This window comes from Cryptomeria japonica, chromosome 2, assembly GCF_030272615.1.
Source record: "Cryptomeria japonica chromosome 2, Sugi_1.0, whole genome shotgun sequence".
Classification (NCBI taxonomy): Eukaryota; Viridiplantae; Streptophyta; class Pinopsida; order Cupressales; family Cupressaceae; genus Cryptomeria; species Cryptomeria japonica.
The window spans coordinates 297,755,490-297,771,768 of record NC_081406.1 but is presented as its reverse complement, the minus strand read 5'-3'; the positions used below and the strand labels follow the sequence as shown (position 1 = coordinate 297,771,768).

At 40.2% G+C, this 16,279-nt stretch overlaps 1 protein-coding gene across 3 annotated transcripts in view; it reads left to right on the top strand.

Moving 5' to 3' along the window:
* LOC131044391 (ubiquitin carboxyl-terminal hydrolase 14) overlaps positions 1-16,279 on the top strand; it is a 125,232-nt gene that overhangs the window by 49,282 nt on the left and 59,671 nt on the right. The gene's annotated exons all lie outside the window — the stretch shown is intronic.

Sequence of the window (16,279 nt, the reverse complement as noted above, 5' to 3'; positions counted from 1 at the left end):
TTTTCCCAATTTTTAATGTATATGGCTCTAGGAAGACCGAAGACAAATTGAAGGTTTGGAGAGAAATTACAATGCAAGCAACTTTTGTTGAGAAGGATAAAGCTATCATAGCAGGGGACTTCAATGCTCTGTTGGATGTGGATGAAAAAGGAGGTCTCAGAAAATGCTCAAAAGTAATGGAGGATTTCAGAGATTTCATTGATCACAATAAGCTTATCGATATTATCCCGAAAAACGGTAAATTTACTTGGACGAACAGAAGGCTGAATTTCTCTAAAATATCGGAAAGACTGGATAGGTTTTTTGCTGGAGAATGGTGGTTGTTCGGGGACATGCTATTGGTAACCTGCATTATTCCCTAGTGTGGCTTTGATCATTTACCAATTTCGTTATCAATCGGGAAGGAGACTCACAAACAAAGGGGCTACTTCAAATTCCTCAGTATGTGGTGGTGTGACTCTGGTTTTAAAGAAAAACTCAAGGAGTGGTGGATGGAAGGAGACACCTTCGTGGGCACCCCTAGTTTCAGATTTGTTAAAAGATTTCAGTCTTTAAAACATGAAATTAAGGCCTGGAATAAATCGACCTTCAAAAACATTTTTTCAGAGAAATTGAGATTAGAGGAAGAACTTGAAGCGTTAAACCAGAAAGTGATGTTGGCCGGGATGAATAAGGAGGAATTTCTGCTTGAAAACAATTTGAAGGAGTACAATGAAGTTTTGAAAAGAGAAGAAGTTTTTTGGAGGGATAAGTCTCGGGAGCTATGGATTTCAGAGGGTGACTGTAACACCAAATTTTTTCATGCATCTTCAAAAGCCAGAAGAATCCATAATAAGATTAATGCCATCAAGGATGAAAATGTTCATTGGAAGATGTTAGACGAGGAGATTTATCGTACTGCCCTTAATCATTTTCAAAGAGTTCTAGGGAATGCTGAATTGGGGGGTGTTGATTTTGAGCAACTTGTCAACGCGAATATTAATAATAATCTGAATTCCAGTTCAGATGCTGAATTGCTGGTAGCTCCCTACACCATGGAAGAAGTTAAGGCTGCGATGTTTGTACTACACCCAAACAAAGCCCTTGGTCCGGATGGGATGACTGCAGATTTGTTTCAAAACTGCTGGGAGTTCATGGGAAGGGACATTTGGTTGATTGTTGAAGACTTCAGGAAAAAACATAAATTTGTTAGAGAATTGAACCATACCATGATTGTGTTGATTCCTAAGAAAGAAGATTGTGTAACCATGGCGGATTTTCGGCCCATTTCGTTGTGCAACACAATATACAAAATTATATCGAAATCTTTGGCCAATAGGCTCAAGAAAATCATGCCTAATTTAATTTTTGAAAACCAAAATGGCTTCACACCTGGTAGAGAGTTAGCGGACAGTATCATTTTGGTAGCAGAGGTGCTGCACTCCATGCAGAAAGGCAAACAAAAAGGTATGACCATTAAACTTGACGTTGCAAAAGCTTATGAAAGGGTGGTTTGGGATTTTCTTGTCTGTGTTCTTAATAAATTTGGTTTCCCTAAAGATTGGATTGGTTGCATTAAATTTTGTATTTCTTCGGTGAGTTTTTCCATGATTGTAAATGGAGCAGTTTGTGGGTTCTTTGAGGCCACAAATGGGCTGCACCAAGGGGATCCTCTTTCCCCTTCGTTGTTTGTCCTAATGGCAGAGATGTTGGGCAATTTCATTAAAAGGAGAAATAGTGAAGGTTTTTGGAAAGGCGTCAGGGTGCATGAAAATTTCGAGGCCATCACGCATTCGTAATTCGCGAATGACACAATTTTGTTTGGCGAAGCAACCATGAAAGAAGCAATGGAAATCAAGAATGTCTTGGACATTTACACTCAATCTTCGGGACAGGCGATGAACAAGGACAAATTGTAGGTCTTCTTCTTCAACACCAGCAAACCCCTTCAAACCAAAATTGCTAACTTCTTGGAGTTTAAGATTGGGGAGTTCCCCATCAAATACTTAGGGGTTCAAATCAGCTCTAGTTGCAGGCAGAGCCGTATCTGGGAAGATGTGATCCATTCGTGCTAGTCAAAGTTTGAAAAGTGGAAAAACAGATGGCTCTCGCAAGCGGGACGTTTGACTATGATTAGAGCTGTCCTCTCGGCTATTCCGGTCTACAGTATGTATTGTTTCAAGATGCCGCATGTGGTTGGGAGGAAGTTGCATGGCTTGCTCAAGAAATTTGTGTGGGAAGGTGCCAAAGATCAGAGGAAGATTCCCCTAATCAACTGGGACACCATGTGCCTTCTAAAGGATGAAGGTGGAGCAGGGTTGAGGAAGATGGATCTTCAGAACCTTGCATTGGGGGCGAAATTGACATGGAAAATGTATGAACAACCAAACAAGTTGTGGTGTAGACTCTTTAGGAGGAAATATTTGGATATGGAGAACCCGAATAGGATCCTTACCATAGCTGATGCTGCTAGAGGTTCCTCGACTTGGAATTTCTTGTGGGATTGCAGGAACATCATCATCGATCATATATCTTGGCGCATTGGCAATGGCCAGACAGCTATGTTCTGGCGCGACTCATGAGAAGACGAGCAGGTGCTTGGTGATTTTTTTGCAGAACAGGAATGGGTCAAAGAGGTCGAAAGCAAAATCGGCCTATTTGTTAAAGATTATGTTGTTGACAGCTCGAGTAATGGTGGGGTGTTGGGGTGGAAATCTATTGATATTGGAGATAGAAGGTTGTGTTTGAAGTTGGCAGATCTTCTAAAAAATAGATGCATCTTGAAGTCTGAACAGGAGGACACCATATTTTGGTGTGCATCCAAATCAGGTAAGTATAGTGTGAAATCGGGGTACGAGATCCAACGTCACAGAGTGAGAGAAAGCAAGTGGCCTTATTATCTTTGTTGGAACGACATTGGTCTCTCTAAAGTTGGAGCTTTTTTGTGGATTTCACTTCATGGCAAAATTCTGACTGGGGATAGATTGAAGCATATTGGGATTTCAGGACTGAGTTGGTGTGTTATGTGCAAAGGGAGTGAAGAGACAACCAATCATTCACTCTTTCAATGTCCCTTTGCGGATGCATGCTGGGATTGGCTCGTGGATAAATTGCAGTTCTTTTCGGTAAAAAATGGGCTTCTTAAAGATTTTTTTCTGGTGTGGCCTAAAGCAAGTCATTCGAAATGGAGTGGATTGTGGCTGATTACCCCTGCATTGTTAGTTTGGCACATCTGAAAGGAGAGGAGGAACACGAGGATTTTCAGAGAAACTTGTCTTTTGTTGGAGGAGGTGATTTTCAAGATCAAGGTGGCAATTGAAGAAGTGATTAATGGCAAGCCCCCCAAAGTTAAATCACTCAGGTATTGCAGTTGGGATAGGGATATGGAACGCAATTGCTCGCTCAAGGACTAGGGGTTGGGGTACACTCCATTTCCCAAAACCAATAGGAAGCTAGTTAGATGGGTTCCTCCACAATGTGATTGGGTGAAGCTGAATTTTGATGGAGCGAGTAGAGGGAATCCTGGGATTTCAGGTATTGGTGTGGTCATTAGAGATTCCTCGAGACAATTGATGGGAGGCTTGTTTGGGAGTTTGGGCCTAGCCACAAATAATGAAGCAGAGATTAGGGCATTGGCGGTAGGATTGGACTTATGTGTTTGAAAAGGATATGGCAAAGTCATCATTGATGGAGACTCACAGATTATCATTAACGGTATCGCTAAATCTAGCTTTCTAAATTGGAAACTAGGTAAGTGGATACCTTATATTAATAAACTTCTGGGATCCATTAACTCCTTTGAATACAAACATACATTTAGTGAAGGTAATAAGGTGGCAGATCTTTTGGCCAATATTGGGATTGATAAGGATCTTGGTACAATCATTTTCGACAAAGAGGATGCAGACATAGTGGTATTGGAAGCCATTCTGACTAAGTTCCCAGATTTGAATCGTACGGGGATTGGCTAGACATTGTCTGATGCTAATGCCTCCCGCGAACCGGACCATAGGTGGCATAGTTGTATGATAAAAGGGAAAACAAAACTGTGATTCAGTTCCTCGTGAGTCCCAGTCTACAGAAAGTGGCGGCGATAGGTACAGGTTAGTCGCATCTCTGGCAGAACGCAGTATGAGATAGCAGGTTAGTGTGCAGTTCTCGGATCCCATAAGATTTCTTTGGAATGAGAGTTCGGATGGTTCCAATAGTCTGCAATCTATTTAAGGAGGGATAGGAGAGAGATGGACATCATGTTTGTATAGCCAAAATGCCGCCTTTTGTGGGTCTGAGCTGTGTTAACTGTGGAAAATCCTTGGAGCGACAATTTCTCAACCTGTTTATGCTGGAGGAAGAAATCTGTAGGGCAGTTATCACCCTGGTAGACTGTTCTTTGAGCTTAGAGCGCCATTGGTGTGATGGACTTGTATATGGAGCGGTAATCACTCCCATAGTGGATATCCTGGAGTCTCGGGTGGAAGGTGACGGTTTGATGCAAGGATTTGTTAACCCTGTGAATATCCATGCCGTGGCGGATGCTATTTTTGAACTGCAAGAAGGGGTCAGGGAGGGCATCCTGAAGTTGTATTTTGAGCCTGCAGAGAGCATTTCTTCCACATCTGACACAAAGGATTCGTCAGGTAGTGGTTAGGAGGAGTCCAATGGTGATGACATCGAGGAGATGGATGTAGAAGGAGAGGAAGAGGAGGAGGCTGATGAGGGAGAGGAGTTGGACGTGGGCATGACAAAGATGACAGACTCGTACCACGGCGAGGAGGAGGAGGTTGATGGTGAGGCGGCTAGCGGAGCAGAGTTGAGAAGAAAGGCCCGGTTCACGAGAGAGGCCTGGTGCACGTTCAAGGCTGGTGTGTTGAGCGTCAACCTCAACAATTTCTGGAGGCTCCTGGAATCTGATGATTGGTGGCTATCAGAGGGGTCAACTGACAATCTCCTCAGCATAGGGGATGCAGTAGTGGATATCCTTCGCTTTATTAGACAGAATTAGGGAATAGGATTTTGATGGTTAGGGTGTATTTGCCAAGGTTTTTGTAGTCAGGCTCTTATTGTAGCTATGCTCTTTCCTTAGTTGAAAAGATTTTGGACATGTGATATCATAACTATGTATTTATTTTCTTTATTAATATAGGGCGCTATCCCCACAGCTGATAGCACTTACCATTAAAAAAAAAAAAGAGAACTTTGATATAAAAATATATAAAAACATGAAATAATAAATATTATATTTAATATAATATATTTTCTGCATTATGACAATGTAATTTTATTTATATATATTTATATTAATAAACTAATAAATATAAATAAGCCTTACCTAAAAAGTTTCAAAATTGGTCAAAAACATAACCTCGAGGTTGGTCTCTAGTGGGTCTGTGTGCAATCGTAATTTGGATGTTTCCCCCTGCACCTTGCTTTCCTTCATTAGCTGGATAGCTGAAAAGATAGAGCTTGATTGAAGAACAGAACCCCAGGACATAAAACCTCGTGGAAGGTGGGCAGGTAGGCACCGAAACAGTTCTAATGCTTGACTAATGATGGTAGGTCTAGTTGAGTGCTTGCCCACTGCTCAGAGTCGGAGAAGATGACCGAAGCCTAACCTAATAGCAAGGCCTTTATTCTTTGATTGGTCACAAGGAGTTAACTCACTTGTCTCCCAACATTGAAAAAAAGGCTAATCTCTCCATCTCTTTGCAATGTCTCGTCTCTTTTCATTCTTGAAAGGCCAGTTAGTCTCTCTAGGAAAGCCAACATAAATCATAATATTAACAAAATATGAAAACATGATATAAATCAATAATAATATAAAAACATAATAAAAACAAAACATCGGGGGCGAAGGGTTATTGGAGGGCCTGAAGCGTCGGTCAAAGACTTGCAAATTTGCAAGTCTTTGACCGACGCTTCAGGCCCTCCAATAACCCGATAACCCTATGCCCCCGATGCAATGCAAAACGAAATGACACTGGTAAGTGGCAAATATTTCAAGGAGCCCTACAAACAAACGAAAATATAACACGTATGCAGAATGAAGCCTTAGAAAATTTTAATGCTGACGATTTAATATCGTTTTAATCGCGATTTTCAATGATTCTTTTAGTCAAAATCTCACGATTTTTTTCAAAAAATTGTGGCCACGATTTTTCTGCGATTAAATCTTTTAGGGTTTTGAATCGGGAGAAATCGTGATTTAAACGATTTTTCCCGATTTTTCCATCATTGGTAAATACTCTTTCATTATCAACACTCTACTAATAGGTTAAAGAATGAAATTGGCAATTATGAACCTATTAATGTTCTCTTCTATGATGGGATAAACTTGGGGTAGTTTATTTTTGGTGTTGCATAAAATTCAATTTCAAAGTGCAACGTTGCTTGTGGATTGTATTATTTGTATGTAGCCTTTGATAATTTGTATTAAAGAGTTTTCATGGACTAAAAATGGATGCAACTATTGAGGTGAACAATTTGGGTTGGCCCAATGGTGAAGGGTTGTATACCCCGTTGGTTCCCAAATCAACAGATTGTAAAACCCTAATGATATGCCAATTTCTATTATCAGGCTTCACAAGTGATTTGGCCAACAAACAAGAATAAACTCAAGGATAGATTTTTCTGCTCTTTAGGCAATGCTATACCTGGGCGGGTGTACCTCCTATCTCACCATCCAACTTCTTTTCAATATTCAATGATGATGGTAAAGCAGTAAAAACCTCACAATCTTCAAAGGTTTATTTATTTGGAATCTTGACTTAAATATGCTCTTTATTTTGTATTTCACACTGACATGAGGGTTTGAAATAGATACTTAAAATATAAAACTACTTCTACTTCTACTGAAATAAAAGAATATGATTGGAAATTTAGTTGGAAGACACCCTAAGAGTAACTGAGATTGGTGCCTTCTCTACAGGGCAACGTAGGCTAAATAACAAGTATCTTCCTCCTGATTATAAATCAAACTGTTTGACACTTTATCTGTTCATGCCTTGCATAAACGTGCATAAATGTAATGCTATCAGGTTCTTCTTTTTAATTCAAGTGATTCCTTCAAATTACTGTGGCTTATTAAATGAATTTAATTCTGCCTTGCAGAAACCAATTGAATAAATCACACAAAACAAGAGAGCTGCTTTGATAAATCAGAAATATCCTTGATACACCGATTTAAATAATAAGAAAGAAATCAATTTGGAGACAACCATACAACATTTATCAGATTTTACCACAAACAATTGAGATCAGAATTTAGACATGAGATCCTTGCATTATATTATTGCCACTGCAAAAATGGTGTTACAGATTGCTGCATATGTTCTTTAGTGTGTCCCTTCCAATCCCTTAAGCGGTCTTGGTTTCGCCCTTATATACAAAATGGGAGAAGCAACAAGCTTCAGACTTTTACAAATAAACTTTTCAGTTATCCTACCCGAAAATGAAAAGACATGCTTTTTCATTAAAGATAACAAAATACAATTATAGTGTTTCAGATAAAACAAAGTCATTATAACAAGTAACAACTAAAATATGAAGAAAGCTGGTGACCATGAATACAACTCCTTGTCATCACAATTCGAATAGCAACCCGTGACCAATGGGTCTAGCAAAGGTTCTATTAAAAGTTGGAGTAGGCTCCGAATTCACCAGTCAACATTGAACTGCATCATTCTTTCGAAGGCTTCAATTACAAACTTTCCCATTGATACACATCATAGTCATTGGGCCATTTGTATTTTTGCACGTCTGGGACATTGGCCAAGTGATCCTTCCATCTCTTATTTGTTATTCCACGTACCTCAGAGATGAATCTTGTGTATCCATTGTCTAACATGATTATTCTGTCCAGGAGGAGATTAAGGCTTTGAACACTGATGTCTTTCTCTTCTTGCATATGGGAAAGGATCCGTGGAACCATTTGATTAGATTCACTTTTCCAGTCATTGAAATCCTTGACATGCTTGTCCTGATCAACAATCAGTGGGATGGTCCCATGCTTAAATGTGTGGAATGAGTTGATCTTGGCTTTTACCTTGGTTTCTTCTGCAGAAATATACTTGAGCTCTTCAATCACATTTTTTACCATTTTTGAAGTTGTTTTGATGGCTGGTGGAGCATTTGGATCCCTTTGTAACACTACACAGTAATCAGAGTATGGTGCACTGGCTGCCACCTTTTGAATAACGTTGTTAACATAGGCTTATTCCCCTTAAATATTTTCAATGCCTTAAACATTGATTCGTTGCTTTTGTGCACATCCTCTAACTTATCCGTAACATATGACCCGGTGTGTCAATAACTTTTCAAATATAAAGAGAGTTTGTTTTTGTTTAACATCTTCATTGATTTTCTTTAGCTCTTGATTTTTTTTTTCATAATTCTTCTTTTCTTCAGCCCACCTTTTGATATCAATGGTATCATCAGTAGGCTCTGGTACTGCATACTTATGGAGAACAATTGCTTTGCTTTGACTGGCTCCACCATTGCTCAACTAATCTTTCAGTCTAACATTGTCAATATACAATTCATTGATCTCTTTATTCATATCAACTTGTATATTTTCATATTCAGTCAATTTTTATTGCATATTTTTCACAGCATCCCTAGTGAACATTGCTGAATGCATTGTCATTGTGGCAGCCCCCAAGGGGGAGGTATCTTTGATTATCTTGAGTATAACAACCCCTTTTGTTTCTTTGACCATATCAACCAATTTTGGTCTGTCTGTACTTTTGAATCTTAACAATGCAACCAAAGGTTCTGTCTGGGGATTGTACCTTGTTCCACTCACTCCTTGTTCAGAATCAAATTCTGCCACTAGCATAAGATCTTCCTGATGTTTGACCTAATCCAATAAGAACATTTGTTTTACTGTCATCCCTGGAATGATCAACATATTACTTTTGAACACCATATCTCTAGCCTCATTTGGGGTGACATCTATGTCATCAAGCCTCAATTCCCTGAAAGTTTTCAAAGCAATTTCATCATGCTGAGATTCATCAACACCTATCATATTCATTTGCTTCTCCTCTTCAAATTCTTTCATCTTCATTTTGACCCATAAGTCCTTGAATTTAGGTGTCTTAATGAAATCATCATCTTCCATGGTTCTCAAAGATGTGGCAATCCTCTCATCCTCATGGTTTTCGGGTAATGCCTCTCCCTCAGTTCAAGCATCATGTTTATGTGCTTCCTCTTTGTATCTTGGGGGCAATCCTTGGGGTTGATCGACTTCCTTATCATCTTTTAAGGCTCTTAAAGCACTAATAGGATCATCTGTGTCACCTGCATCTTCAATATCATCATATGGCACCGAGGGTACAAGATCATTGTTCTTTTGTCTCTTTGGTGGGGGTGGACTAGGTGAAGATTCTTGAACATGTACAATATCAGGAGCATCACAAATTACAACCCCTTTGGGTTTCTTCACATGCAATTTTGCTACTTTGGGTGGTGTGTTACCACCAACTGATTTCCCATACAATCTTTCAAAGTTATTTAAATACAAATCAATCCTTTTAAGGATATTAGGTTCTTCAGTAAAAACTCTAGGGAAAGTTGGATCCCTTTTCCTTTTCTCCTCTTCCAAGTTAATCAAAATATTCCACTTTCTCTTTCTTTGAAAAATATCATCAAAAGTGACACAATTTCTGATGACATCCTCATCCAATAAAACCTCATGAGAAACCCCTAAACTGGACAATATTTTTCTTTTGACAAAATTAGGTGACCCTGAAGGTCACATAATCTCTCTTGGCCCAATTTCAAAGAATAATCTGTTTTTAAGTATCCTTGCAATTTGTCAAGGACATCTGATCCAATAGAGAATCCAGCATACATAGCAACATGGGGTAAAAAGGTCCCCTTCTTTTGTCTCTCCATTACATCCTTTTCCATCCACATCATTTGCCACAAACTCTAGGAATGCTATTCTGTCAGATACGAACAATGGTAACTGATGAGGAGCCTGTGGACATCCATATACCTTGATCAAAGTGTATTCGGCCATATAGAACCAATCACCAAAGTTATGAGTATGCCCTGCTTCATGTTTCATAGCTAAAGGCCTTATCAACTTCATAGTCTTAAGTGACAATCTATCAACATGGTGGTTCAAAGAATGCATAATTGAGACAACAAATACATCATGGAATGTTTTATAAGCATTGTTTTTAAGTTTCTTGTCCCAAACATAACACCATGTTTGGACAGGCATCCTGTTTCCCATGTTATCCACAATTCCCAATTTCAACTTCTTTTTCAGAGGTTGCCAATTTTGGTATAAAATCAAAAGACATAATAGTGAGTAGTGTCGGTAGTCACATGACCCCTTCTCTTTCAGTGTAACAAACTGCTCATGAATTCTCCTTTCAATCTCCAAAGAAAAGTCAAATTCAAGATCCAATTCAGAATTCGGTATTCTCATAGCCATGTACATCAAGGCAACTGACATTCTGTCTTTTACATCTTCTCCCAATATCTGGCATAGGGCGAAGTATGTTCTTTGAAGATAAACTTGAAATTCATCCACAACAAATGGCTCATTTCCTATAGTTTCCATAGTTATGTTATTGAAACCCCTTTTCCGGTATAGCGGGAGCTCATCCTTCTTGTAGGTTTTTCTTAACCTGACATAATCGTCTTCAAGCCTTGCCAACTCAACCTTTGTTATGGCCTGCTTGTTCAACATAAAACAATCCACAATGGCTGACCTAGTTACCACTAACAAAGGACTTTCACTAGGTATTCTAACTGTCCTGGTAACAAGATGATAATGCTCTGCTAACACTTGAGTCAACTCGACATCCACAAATACATTGGCACAATTAACTTGGACATGTCCAAAGTCCATAGGATTGATACTGGAACCTTCCCATCCCCTTTATCATAAAAGTGCCAAAATAGGTGTCACCTGACCATGGGAATTAGGGCATCCCTACAACCCTGTAAACTGTCTCTAAAAACTTTTCTAGACCTTGTGTCTTCAGACTGTGGCAATATATCCAACATGGACTTCTGCAGTGACCTTTTCTTTTCCTTAGGATTTGAGGATTCACCCTTTTGCTTAGAGCTTTTCACTTTCTGAGGCATTATCACTTATTCTATTTTAGCTCAAATTCAACTGGGCTACTGTCCATATTCAGTAACAAGTTACAAAGCCTTGGGAGAATGCAATACTTACTTGTTAAGGAGAACTCGTAAGTGTTATGGACTTTCCATTGTTGTCACATAGCTCCATCTGACAATTCCTCAGATGGAGAATGAATTTCACAAGCAAAAAATCTGAATTTAATGAGTGTTTGCGAGTGTCACTTCAACATTTACTCCATTCGTGCTGATAGACCACCTTATACACCTTAAAATTCTGCCACCCTTTTCAAAACACACAACTATGATGTGCTTACATCATCCTTCGTTAGCCACCTTCATTCTTCCTTTTCATTGCTCTATCGCAAACTTACCTCAAGCCCCCTTTTCGATCTTTGCGGGAGTGCGGCAATAGTTAACCGCCTTACCACAAGGTTACCTTAAGTCGTGTTTGTACCTCCTGCGGTATTGCGGTATCAATCTTTTAGCTATGATTACAATAGTCTACATCCTTGATTGTAAGTTGGAATGCAAGTTGAAGAAATAGTTGAGAATATTCAAGCTGGTGGGATAGTGATAAGTGACTGACTTGGAGGATTTTAATGATCCACTATCACTTGATTCTCCACCATTACAAGAACAAGGAGATGAGTATTTACCACCTATTCAAGAGGAAATTGTCCTTGGTGAGCATTCATCCCTGCTACAAGAAGAAGAATCAAATGAAGAACTACAAGCCATCCTAAAGGAAAGCTTAACAAATGGAGCTAGAGAGCGAAGAACACTTTGAGATGGTGCTACCATCAATGTTAGCATTTGAGCCATCACCAGAATAAATTTTTGAAGATTAATCACTTAAGGAGACTCTCATTTTTGAAGATATGCTTATGGAGTGTCACAAGGATTAATGGTTTATGCAAGATATTGAACTTGTTGTCACCGTGGAAGTGAAGGGTGAAGAGCAACTCGAGGTTGCACTAAGTCCACTCCTAAGGATCCAAAGAGGAGCAACAAGTGAGAATCAACATGTCATGGATGCGAGTTGAATGATCCATCAACAATGGTGACCTCCTGAAGTGGCAGGCCTTCTCTCTTCCAACGATGCATCAGTGGATGGTGAGCAAGCATTTCCATTTGAGCATGAGCAACATCAGATTGTTTCTTTCCGTAATCTTAGCTTTGAAAGTTATTATGATTTTGATTATGGGGGTTTTGGAAGAACAACTTGCATTTGGATAGATCATGGACCTAATGAATTACCACAATTAATCATTTTGAGTGGAGCTTTGCTTGAGTATGATAGATGTATTGTGAGAGCTTGCTTCTTCGAGTTAAGGATGAGTTCTTCCATCTTCGAACTAACATATCCTAAGAAATCATGTAAGGTGATGTACATATGTTGCTCTTTTGAATCGTGTCCGCTCTAGGATTCTTGTATATAGTTTAGAGTAGGTTTCCTTTTGTATGCTTTAGTTTTAGTCATTTTAATGAGCTGGGTGTCAATTTGCCTTGAGAGTGATTTGACTCAAGATTTCTTAAGCGGCTCAAGTAGTTTGCTTTCGTTTCATTTTCTTTAGCTTAGTTTGCCTTAGTTTTGGTTTGCTTAGAGTTAGTTGGTTTTTGCTTAGCTTAGGTGTCCTAAGTGGGAGCCTTCATTTGTGAGAAAGGCGTCTGTGTTGTTTGCTCATGTGCTGGCACACTTTGGATCTGATGTTTGGTCCATTTTGTAGATATCTACTTAAGAAGTGCTTTAGAATCCAAGGTCATTCTTCTTCAATTTTATCATTTAGTTAGGCCTTGTACTTGACTCAGAAGAGAATCACTTATTGTGTCTTGATACTGACATCTTTTGATTACTATATTTTGTTGTCGTATGTATCTGCGGGAGTTTCCTTGAGGGACGATTCGACCAAATATGTAACTGGCCTTCAGCCTTACATATTTGGAGTCTATCGATAATTATCCAAGTGGTGCAATTCTTCATTTGTTTGCAAAATGAATATACTTATAAAGGGGGCCGACTTTTGGCAAAGTCCGCCACCCTTAATGAAAGGTTACATTGCCCTAAATGAAGAGATGTCTTATTCCTAAGGGAGCGGACTCCTCATGAAGAGTCACCTTGCATGGGTATAAAGGGAGATCATTTATCTTCCCCTTGGCATTCAAATACACACTCAGCAGATCGTAGAATTCTCACAGGAGTTCGCACCTATCTGCAGATCAAAGATCATCTACAACTGTTCGTAGATTATCTAAGTCCGTCCGATTCACATTTATATCATCTATGGTGGATTGTTTCCAATCATCTAGCTTCAAGGAGTGAAGCAATTTTGTAAATACAACTTACTATTTTGTCGAATATAATAAAAGACATTTGTTGCTGGGTTTTTCACCTTCAAGTTGGAAGGTTTTCCTAGGGTATATGCTGTATAAACTTGTGTGAATTGTCTCATATCTGCATGTTATTAATTTGATCATAAAAAATAACATATTTTACACACTTAATCAAATTGCTCTTAAGCCATTGTGGTTTCTTAGGTGAAGCTGTGGGTAGTGAAAAATCTAAAATCTTGCGTCAACGCCACTGTAATTCTCAAACCCAGGTGAGCTTCATTGCTTACGAGACAAAGTGTGGAATATGTGTGAAAAGAAAGCAATATCATGAGAAAGAGAAAAATGAGATAAAAAAGGAAAAAATCAAAAGAGGATAGAAAAAATGAATGAAATGAAATATCAAAGTGTTTGGCTTTCGGAACATGTGAGTATCTCCATCAGGGCTATGGACACCCGACTGGCAATGGAGCAATACTCATGAGATTACAGCGATAATCTCGTCGTGGCTATAGACGCTCGCTGGTAGCCAGACTTTATATAGGATGCTTATGAAGTATAGACAAACCACGTAGCTATTCATGGCGGAACCTGAGAGTAACAATTTTCTTGTGAGCCAAAATTAATACATTTGAACACACTTGGGTAATCGAAGACTAGATACCTTGATTTGATTCGGGATTCTTCTTCCAGCTTGAGTATGTTTCCTAGTCTCTTGATAGGTTGAGTCGATTTTTCTGGGGGTTCTAAGTGCGGATTGGGTCTTTGTCTATGAAAAGTTTAGGAAAATTTATTTGAGGTGGCGCTAGATGTTGTGATGTTTTCACACATTGCCTATCTCTCCTAACCCACCCTGGCGATCGGATTATTCGATCCGTAGACGACACATTCTTATTCTTATTGTTTCGTTCCCGGATGAAGTGAAGATAGCACCGGCCCGAGATGAGATCATCTATCCTTTACACCGGTAGGGGCGGAGCTAGTCACTACTTGTATTAGTTGGGGCCTGCCTCTCTCAATTCGATTGAAAGGTGGGTAGGGAGGGTTTGGGAAAGGGGTGAGAATAAGAAGTGATCGGCAATGGAGGATTTCTCACTCCGGAATCGGGGGGCTATCGAGGCTACGTTAGGCTACGGGGGTCTAGGAGCCCCCACAAGGCGTTAATGCATAAATGACCCGGGTTCGAGGAGGGAACCGGTTAGGGTGGGGAATGAGGTTGCCTCAAAGTCGAATCAATCCCTCTCGGTTTCTTTAGGCTCAATCTAGGCCCTACTATTCTATGGGGCCCCGCCCAATTCTATGGGCCTTCTCGATTCTATACGTAACATGCCTATAATGTTGCCCCTACTATTTTGGTAGGTCGGGGTGGGCCCCTACTATTCTATGGCAGGTGGATGATAGTTGGCATTTAACGTATAGAATCTCGAGCTCCGGGGTCTTCACGCATATGTGTCAACTCTTCTTTTGGAACCATAGCTGCAAGAAGTCATCAGTTAAAAGCTCGCCTTCCTTCTCGACTAACGTGGCGCCGCCCCTAACTTTTGAGAACCAACTCCTAGTTCCCCGTTCCCGAAATGTTTATTAATTGTATTGATGATTTGGGAATTTGTTCATTCCGATTCCTATAGGGGCACCCGACATGGCATTTCCACGATTGCATAACATTCCCTCCCGGTCGTCACCGCCTTCGCCGTCGCCATTCCCAGCCTTGGTAGAAGTGGGTAGCGGCACTGGGTGGACGGTCTATCCACTTGAGCATCAATCTATTGTGCGAGAAGGGAGTTAGCCGGTTACAGTACTTCTGGTGTCGGCCTTCCTTGCTAGATTTTATTGCCTTGTATTTTTTTGAAACTATTAGAACAGAACACGGAACTCACTACTCCATCAGAAAACAAAATTACCAACTATAGGACCGATCTGAAGGTTGATGAGATCGGTCGAGTGGTCTCAGTCGGAGATGAGGATGGTCAATACATAGACAATCAAGACGAGGGCGTGTTGATGACAAAGGGCCCTAAGATTGATGAAGTGCCACAACTCACTAAATTGAGCAAGTGAGGTCATTGCCAGTGACCCCCCAAATCTCCGACCTGCCTTATACCCAGCTCATGGGGTCTCAAAAGTTCGACCACTTCCAGTTGATGCTCCCCCAAATCCGCGACCTGCCTCTTTCAGCACTACCAGTTGGTGGCAAAATCTCTAACATGCTTTGAGATCATTTCCAGTTGCCTACCTAAAATCTAATCAGGCTGAAAGACTCTTGAATTGGGTGAGATTAGTGTTTTTGAAGTCAATGGCTTCGACTTTTGAAGCTAATCATGTTTGAAATGGATGAGGTTATAAAATGTTAATGGAAGCATGTTGAAATGACTAAGTGAGTAAGATTAACCCATGCTGTGGTATTACTTCCATGTCCATCTCCTTCCACTTCTATTTCCTTCCACTTCCATCTCCTTTCATTTCCTTCTCCCTCACTTCCATTTCCTTCCACTTCCACTTCCTTCCATCCACCATCACCTTCACCTTCTTCCATCCTCCATTACTTTATCCTATCATCCTTCCCTCCTACATCCTTGTCAAGCATCCCTTTCAATCCTTATATCTTTCATCATATCCCTTATGCCTCCCCATCCATGGCATACTTCTCCATTTCTCCTACATCCTTTTGTTGAGACATGGACCAGCTAGGACTCGAACCTAGGACCTTCCATACGCTGCTGGAGTGCTCTACCACTGAGCTATGGGCCCCTCTTGGACCAGTCCATCGTCGGTTCGGGTGTGGCTTATTTCCAACACCAACACCCCCCCTTAAGCCACACCTCTCGTGTGCTTGGGGCTCCTAGCCTAGACCTGGCTCTGATACCATGTT